Below are 10,180 nucleotides of genomic sequence, written 5' to 3'. Positions count from 1 at the left end.
GTTGACTAGGACTTGAGGATCAAATTAATTTGTCCACTTGACTCTCCTTTGTTTAGCAAGGGTTAATTAAAATGGGAGCAGAATCCAATTCTCATCACACCTGATAAGGATAACTAGGATAGGACATCAATTTCTTATACCTTGCCAAGAGATTTTATTATTATTAATTTATTTTTCTTGTCATTTAAATTACTTGTTCCCTATTTCAAAAACCCAAAAACATATCTTTTTACATAACCAATAATAAATCATACCTCCCTGCAATTCCTTAAGAAGACGTCCCGAGGTTTAAATACTTCGATTATAAATTTTATTGGGTTTTGTTACTTGTGACAACCAAACTTTTGTATGAAAGGATTCTCTGTTGGTTTAGAAGCTATACTTACAACGCGATTATATTTTTATAAAATCTCTTTACCGATAGAAAATCCGTTCCTCAAAATGGCGCCGTTGCTGGAGAATTGCAAACGTGTGCCTTATTATTGGTTTTTGTCAATATTTTTTTGCTTGTTTATTTGCTTTTATTTTCGTTTTTAATTTTTATTAGCTATTATGAGTTCTCACCCCCGTCGCTTTGAGTTTGGTTCCAATGTTGTTGTAAGGAATGGAAACTATAATGAAAATAGGCATCAAGGTTAGAAGAATCAAAGATGGGAGGAGCCACAAGGATTTGATCAACCCTCTTGGCAACAACCCCCTCCAATGCGTTATAACCAACCTCCACCAAATTACTATGGTTAAGAGCCATTCCAGGGAGCGTACCAAGATGATGAATATGGTGGACCCCCTTGTAGTTACCAACAAGGCCCACCATATGCTTATGAACTACCTCCTCAACACAACTCTGGACCACCATACTCACAAGCCCCCTACTACCAAACACCATCACATGATTCTAACCCTTATCCACCATATCAACCACCCTATGAGCCATATGAGCCATACACATATCCACCCCAATTCCAACCCAGTTACTCCCAAGGACCACCACCTCCATATACACTACATCCATATCCATCAATCCAAGAGCCTTATGATTCTACTTATGATATCCGAGCAGAACAAGAGTCAAGGGATCGTCTCAAGAAAACGATAGATTAATTTCAAGCAACCCTGCATCAGTTGGACCGAGCGGTAAACCGAATGGCACCCGAAGCTTTCATGGCTAAAGAATCTCAACTTGAGAACAAGGAATTAAAGTGTGCTGTGCAACAAGTGGAAAAGAGGGAGAGTGATGAACCACCCTTTTATCATGAACCTTTCCTCCTAAACAACGAGCCCTCACATCCACCTCAACCATCAATGCATGATACTATTGGTGTTCTTCTTCAAGGGCAAAGAGAGATGAAACGGGGAGTACTAGAATTCACAACTGCCTTTACCGAGGTAATTAATCGATTAGCTTCCCAACATCTGAGCACTCAAAGTACTCCCATGGCTACATGTGGAGAATCAAAAGAAGAGCGTAGCATGAAGGAAACACTGGAAACTCCGGTGGACAATGAGGAACATGACTTTGTATTGGAAAAAGTGGAGGAAGCCATAACAGTTGCAGAGGAAGAAGTGGTTGAGGATTTAGGAGATGCTGAACCTCCATGGGAATCTAGAATTGTAGAGTACCCCTCCAATAAGATTAAAATTGATGTCTAGAAGGCCAGTGCACAACCCCCATGGCATATTCCTTATGAAGACTTGGATGGGATAGATCAAGAAGTAAGCTCCCTTGGTGATGAGAATCATGCATCAAGTCCTCCTAGTGATAAATCTACATCCGCAATTAAACTCCTTGAATATGAAGACTCTTCTCTGATTGAGTCTGAGAATAATGTGGAAGCGAAAATCCTTAGAAAATGGCGGACGGGAGTTGAGTACGCTTTGTCAAGAACGTTGGAGACTTCTCCACCTAGGTTATCGTCTACTCCTTCACTTGAGTGGGTAAAACTTATCTCTGTTCATCTTCCTATCCCACTTGAGTATAGTATTCTTGAAACGGACGGCCAACTCAGGAAGCTTTGTGGCATAAAGCGTAAGAGGAAACTATTTAGTGGTTGGAATTACAAATCAAGGCTCATCAAAGTTGATATTTCAAGGGCTAGATGTAAGGGCTCAACTGGTGATAATTTGGTTAGATCTAAAAGAAAAGTTTGGTACTCCGTAGAGAATTCAGATTGCTTACCACCCGGATGGAATCGTGATGATCAACAAGAAAACGGGTGCAAAAGCAAGGTTTGGGACCCTGGAATTCATTCTACCAATCAACACTCTTGGGACCTTGTCACGTGCTTTAACTTGCTTGAAGGCTTTCTATGCCTAGTTTGGGATCCTGGAGGCCATTGGAATTACAAACATTGGTGGAGATTCCTGGATGAGTTCAAGCATAAACCACCATAACAAAGGACTCCCCAAATATCCAACTTATGGACTTTAACTAAAAGTGATAGGTGGGAGACAACCCACCATGGTATGATCTTTCATTTTTATTCTTAATTTTATTTTATTTTATTTTCATTTTTATTAGTGGTCATTCATAAATTTTGCATAAGCATCTGCATTCTGCATTCTGCATTTTTTTGCATTAAAAAAATGCACGCGACGTGTAAGCATCGCTGACGCGTCCGCGTCACAGGTGCGTTGGAAAGAAAAGAGTATCGAACAGAAAGTCACGCGAGAGCGTGGTTGGAGGCGTGCCTTAGGCACAAGCATGCCCACGCGACCGCATCAATGATGCGTCCACGTCGTTTGCGAAATAGCCTCCCCACGCGTCCGTGTCACCCACACGAACGCGTGCCCTGTAAAATCGACGTAAAAAGGTGTGTGGCAGAGAGTTATGATGGAGCTGGGCTGGAACCATGCTAGAAGCACAAGCCCTACCACGCGAACGCGTGCCCCACACGTCCGCGTCATTTTTAAAAGAAAGGCCATTCACGCGTGCGTGTCACCCACGCGCACGCGTCACCCTGAATTTTGGCAATATGCGTTTGAGACAAAGAGTTGCGCGAACGCGAGGCTGCTCTCATGCCACTAGCACAAATCAAGTCACGCGTCCGCGTGACCGATGTGTCCGCGTCACTTGAAAATATCGCAACTCACGCGATCGCGTGACCCACGCGTCTGCGTCGCATGTGACGCACAGTTTATCCAGATCAGCGCCAAAATACCTATCTTTTCTTCTTCAATCCTACTTATCTTTCTATTATCATTCTTTCTTCTTTCTTCTATCTTTTCTTATTCTTTCTTCCTCCTTTCTTACTTTCTTTTTAAGCAAATCTTTTTAACCTCTCATCCCTCTTCACTTCCATTCTATTTTATTTAATTTATTTGCATACTTTTCATTCATTGCATTTTAATTTTGTGCATATTTTTTTCTTTTCTAAATTTATTTTTCCATTGGTGTTAAATTTTCTTATTTAACTGTTGCATCTTCTCTTGAATTATCCTGGTGCTTCATGACTTGTTTTATTCTGATTGGGTAATATTATTTAAATAAATGCTAATCTTTTATGATACTTGTACTCCTCTTGTATTGATATGAACTTATACTATCTTGCATTACCCACACTCTCTTCCCCTTTGTTGCAATTTTTGCACTATTGATATGCCGTTTGCTTCTACTGTCTTCTCTCTTGCATGTTGTAGCTACCATGTAATTGAGATCCTCATTACTTGGCATTAACCCAGCCATATTTGTTTTCTATCTTTCTTTCTAGGTTACTTTTCTTCCTTTTTCTCCTCTTTCAGGATGGCCACCAGGAAGGGAGAGGAAAAGCTTCTTAATGGGGCAACAAACAAGTCTATCTGCACAATCTTTAGAGAAAAGTATCAGTTGAAGCAACCCGTCCACTTGCACATCCCAGCATGCACCGAGGACGGTGCAATCTTTAAGTGTGGGGAGGTCGATACCGATCTCCATGGGTTAGTTACTCTTCTATCTCAACACCAATGGTTTATTTTCCTTGTTAGTTGTTGCATTTGCATGTTTGATTGCATGATTATTTGATTTTGTGCACATTCTACTAACTGCTTGGTTAAAATAATATTTTCTTTTTCAAGAAACTTTTTAGAGTATTTCACTAATTTGAATTAATATTTTTGATAAACTTGTTTGAAGAAATATTATATTGGAACATGGTTTAGAGCTCGAACACACAAAACCAGTGAGATTTTGAGCCTAATTGATTGGTTGCATTTTTATCAACCAATATTTTATTTTTGGTGTGTGTTTTTCTCTCTAAAATTGTGATCTTTGTCTTACTTAATTCTATATTTCCATGGTTTGATGTATGCATGCACTTATATGATTGAGGCCTTTGTTTCACTGAGCTTACATATCCATATGGCCTTACCTTTCATTATCCCTTGCAAACCAATTTTGAGCCTATTTTACCCCTTTTATTCTTTACTCTAGCACATCATTAACTCTAAGCAGAAAACAATAATGTCTTTAATTTGAATCCTTGGTTAGCTTAGACTAGTGAGAGTGCTTATGATTTAAGTGTGGGGAAATTGGGTTTGGAAACATTTGGTTTGAGAATTGAGTATGTTGGAATTTTCTGAAAATGTGAAAGAAATGTTTAGGACATGTTCATGAATTCAATACCTTAATCATATGCCTTGAGAAAAGCAAAAGAAAGACAAATTATGATTTAAAAAAAAAAGAGCAAATAAGTAAAAGGGGACAAAATGCCCCAAAGTAAGTGGTGAAAGCAATGCATATGTACTGTACTTGAAATTAGAATGCATGAATATGTGGAAAACATGGTTAATGGATAGTTAGATGTGGTATTATGATTACATGGATTATCTAAAGTTAGGTGGAAAGTTTAAGTTAATTAAGGATTCAGATTTTAGTCCACTTGACCAAATACAATCCTACATTGACCCTAACCCCATTACAACCCTTAAAAGACTTCTTGATATGTGTATCTGTGCATTAAACTTTTGTTGATTGTTAGATGAAGAGAAAGCCTTAGAAAGCAAGATTAGTAGAGATTTGAGAGAATCGAACCTTAAACACTTGAGTGATGAGAGTGAATACACTTCCAGTGAGGGTTCGATGCTCGATTCTTTGTTCCCGGCTTTCATAAGCTATTTTCTTTTACAAGTTTACTTGTACTTTATTTTATGATTTGAATTAGTGAAATCCAGTTCATATTTGTTCTTAAAATATTTGTTTACTTTTAACTAAGTAGGTAAAAGCATTTTGCATATAGCTGCATTCATATAGATAGGTTGCATTTCATACATTCTACCATTCCTCTTCACTCTTATAGCTTCTCTTGAGCTTAGCATGAGGACATGCTAATGTTTAAGTGTGGGGAGGTTGATAAACCACTATTTCATGGTTTATCTTGTGCTCAATTGAGTGGTTTTTATCAACTATTTACCCACTTATTCATACTATTTGCATGGTTTTACGTTTTCCTTCCTGATTCTGCGCTATGATTGAAAACATGCTTCTTTGGCTTTTATTTTCCTATGTTTAAATCCTCTCTTATTACCATTCAATACCTTGATATGTGTGTTATGTGTTTTCAGAGTTTATACAGCAGGAATGGCTTAGAGAATGGAAAGGAAGCATGCAAAAATGGAAGGAATATAAGAAGTTGAAGAAATTACTAAGCTATCCAGCCTGACCTCTTCGCACTCAAACGGTCATAACTTGAGCTACAGATGTCCAAATGACACGGTTTTAGTTGTGTTGGAAAGCTAACGTCTGGAGCTTTGATTTGATATATAATTTATCATAGTGGATGTACAGCTAGGTGACGCGAACGCGTGCTCCACGTAGACACTTCGCAGTGACGAAAATCAGTGTGGCAGATTTCGCCCCCAGCGATTTCTAGGCTGTTTTTGACCCAATTTTTGGCCCAGAAAACACGTATTAGAGGCTATAAAGTGGGAAATCTATTCATTCATAATTATTAACTCATAATTCACAATTTTAGGTTTTAGCTGTAGTTTTAGAGAGAGAGGTTCTCTCCTCTCTCTTAGGATTTAGGATTAGGATTAGGATTTAGGATTTCTATTATGTTTAGGCTACTTCTCTTCATCACATGTTCAATATTCCTTTAATTTATTTTCTACCTTTATTAATTCTATTACTTTAATTGTCATTTACCTTTTCAATTTGGCTTATGAACCATTGATGTTAGGATTTTCTTAATTAATATAAATTGAGGTATTTTAGATTTAATTTTGCTTTATTTAATTTATGAATGCTTTTAATTTAATTTAAGATATTTTCCCCTTTTGCCTTTGGTTAAGTAATTAATAACACTTGAGTTATTAAACTCAGCTGTTGATTAAAATTGGAATTCTCTGCTGGTTAATTTGTACTCCAATAACTCTAGTCTTTCCATAGGAGTTGACTAAGACTTGAGGATCAAATTAATTTGTCCACTTGACTATCCTTTGTTTAGCAAGGGTTAATTAAAGTGGGAGCAGAATCCAATTTTCATCACACCTGATAAGGATAACTAGGATAGGACCTCAATTTCTTATACCTTGCTAAGAGATTTTATTATTATTAATTTATTTTTCTTGTCATTTAAATTACTTGTTCCCTATTTCAAAAACCCAAAAACATATCTTTTTACATAACCAATAATAAATCATACCTCCCTGCAATTTCTTGAGAAGACGACCCGAGGTTTAAATACTTCGATTATAAATTTTATTGGATTTTGTTACTTGTGACAACCAAACTTTTGTACAAAAGGATTCTCTGTTGGTTTAGAAGCTATACTTACAATGCGATTATATTTTTATAAAATCTCTTTACCGATAGAAAATCCGTTCATCACACACACTCGTTCATATGCACATGGTGCTTCCCTTGCTTGTGTTTTGTGCGTGCGCACCATATGGTGCTTGGGCACGCATACCAAAAATTCAAGTTTTCTGTAACTTTTCAGATTTCAGATTTTTGTACCGAATTTCTACCTCTTATAACTTTTTTCTACAAAACTCTATTTTTCTTCATTTTTAAACGATTTTAAAGCTCTCTTCATCTTCTTTAATTTAAGATATATTTCATCTAAATCCAAACTCTAAGCGCCAAGTTATGACGCACCAAAGTTTGCCAAAATCACTCTTTACCCAAAATTTCTGCAACAAGTGAAATTGGCCCTTTTCCAAATACCTCCTTTGTAAACAACATAAATTCTTATCTCAATCACAACACTCCTTCATACCTCATTTCTTATACCCTTTCAAACTTCAATTTATATAGACTCACATGCCTAATTCATGCCAACAATCTAATTTCAACCACAACATTAATCACCACCAAATCTCATTCTTAATCATTTATAAACATATCAAATCACACCTATTGATTCTCAATTATCATACAAACTCCAACTTCAATCATCAATCATATATATATATATATATATATATATATATATATATATATATATATATATATATATATATAATCCCCAATAAGCTTCACCACATTTACAATTTATACCAAAATACAACCACAGAAACCAATAATTTCAAATTTAATCATGGCAATTTATTACTTACTGTGACTTACTATATAGGTGATAACTCACTCTATCTCGGCCTTAGGCCCAAACTCTTACATCAACATCATTCAACTCAATGTAGATAATCAAAATTATAATATTTATTTACTAATCAAACATACAATTTCAGCCATCATCCAACACAACATTTACACCAAATTATTATTAAAGCACATCATCAATCATACATACCAATTCATGAGACTTACATAGTCACAAAAATAAACTTTTCATATCGATATCAATTCATAACAATCCTTGTATAAAAATAGTTTTTTAGAAAACTCCTACCTCGTTGACTGCGGTTTCCAACTCTTGAATTTCCTCCTCCAATGAACTCCAATTTTAGCCAATGGCACCAAACCTCCGCCAAGTATTTCCAAAAGCAAGCCAAGCTCTAATTCCGCAACACCGACTCAATCCAAGCTAGCAATCACTCTTATTCAATCTAATTAATCAATTTATTCACATTTCAAACTAGAGTTTCATATATAATTAGAGAAAATCAAGGAGTAAGAGTTTTCTTACCTTAATCCATAAGAAATAGAGATGGAACCCACTTGGAATCCATCCTAAAGTACCCCTAAACAATCAAAATCACAAGATTTCAACACTAACTACCCAAAAACGCAAAATAGTGGAGAGAATAGAAAACTAGGCAAGGATTTCAGATTGACGCACTACAATACTACATAAAAATGAAGAGAACGAGGAGAGTAACGGGTGGTCGCAAACAACTCGTCAATTGGAACTCTGGATCAAAAGTTATGGGCAAATGAAGATGGTGATAAATAGTGTTAGGGATTTTCCACTCCTTCTCCTCTCATATCTGCCCTCACTCTCATAAATGGGGAATGGAGACTGAAATGTGACTTTGTTAAGTATTATATATGTGGGTTTGGGTCCATTTGAGCCTGGTTCACTCGTTTAGTCCGTTGGCCCAATTTTGGGTCAAAACCTTTAAAATTTGCGTTATAATTCGTATTCTAATTATTTTCACTTTCCCAACATATAAAATTTAAATTGTTAACCTTCTTTTCTCTCATTTAATTTATTAATTAATTATTTATTATTTTTTTAAATTTTATATCTATTGTGTCCAATCATGTGTTAATAAAAAATAAAAATTCTACCTCCTTGGATACACCTAAATACTATCACGTGTAAGTATATCCAGCCTTATTCTTAATATGTATTATTGAAAAAAAAGTATATATTATTATTTATTAAAATAAAAAATACTTTAAATATTTTATATAATTAAAATAAGACATTAAAAATAACTAAAAATTAATAAATAAACTACAATTTCTACAAATAAAAGATGAAAACACTGACATTTCTACACACGAAAGACAAAAATTAAAGTTCTACCCATAAAAGATCGAATTGATATGACAAAACTATCCAAACTCTAAAAAACTACTCAAAAATTTCAAATTACCCTTTCACACCCATCACTATTAACATCATTATTATTATCATATTCTCTCTTTCTCTCTCTTAATCTCCACTTGTAATACCACTACTATCACCAGCACTCCAATATCTGTTCCCACCGCACAATTTCTATCATGACTTACTCACATATTGTAATGAAAATTATGTAGAATAACCCAAAATCCACGACATGTGAACATGAATAGTGTTGAGAATGTTATTCTTGGTCTTCCTTCAATCAACCACACTCCCATGATATAAATTATTTGCATTCCCACTAAATACCTAAACCTACAAATTTCAAAAAAATTTAAAAATTTTTCTTTCATCAATCAAAATTAGATTTTGACATTGACTCATTTACATTAATCACAAATACATTAAATTTCTCAATCGCCCATTTTTTCTAAAAAAAATAACTTCTCAGATCTAGAGAGGTAGGAGATTATTGTATTGAGAAAGAAAAAAATAGTGTTAAAATTAAGAAAATCTTAAAGTAGGTGGTGGAATGAGCACGTGGCGATGAACCCCAAATCGAAGGGAGGAGAGGAGAGGAGGGAGAAACCACTTGAAGTGTGCACTCCTCGTCTCTTTGTCTCTCTTATTTGCTGCGGTTGCGACGACGGCTCCCAACTTCGTTGGCGCCGCGTCGCACCTTTTTCCTCTTCTTTCTCTTAGTTCAGAGTCGGTGATGATGGTAGAAGAGGGTGTTAGTGGGATGGCACTACATATTATGGTGATGTTGAAGATTTAGAAAAAATGTGTGTGAAGATGACGATAATAATACAGAGAGAAGAGTAATTTAAGATTTTCAGATAGTTTTTTAGATTTGAATAATTTTATCGTATAGATTCAATCTTTTATGAGTATAATTTTAATTTTCGTCTTTCATAAATAGGAATATCATCCTGTTTTTATTTTTTATAAATAAAAATAATAATTTATTCAAAATTATTTTATAAATATTAATAAAATAATAAAATATTATTATATTTTATCTAAAAATACTTTATATTTTAAATATATACCTATTTGAAAAAATCTAGGGACCAACAACTTTATTAAATTTTGGCCAACATATAACCAGAAAAAAATGAACTATTTGATGAAATTTCATACCAATCTCACACCATTAAAATCATCACAAAAGTTGTTGGTTCTCTAGCACTCCTCTATTTTGTGTCTTATAAAATTAAAAAAATATG

This window comes from Arachis hypogaea, chromosome 11 (genome assembly GCF_003086295.3).
Source record: "Arachis hypogaea cultivar Tifrunner chromosome 11, arahy.Tifrunner.gnm2.J5K5, whole genome shotgun sequence".
Lineage (NCBI taxonomy): Eukaryota > Viridiplantae > Streptophyta > Magnoliopsida > Fabales > Fabaceae > Arachis > Arachis hypogaea.
This window is presented reverse-complemented; position numbering follows the sequence as displayed.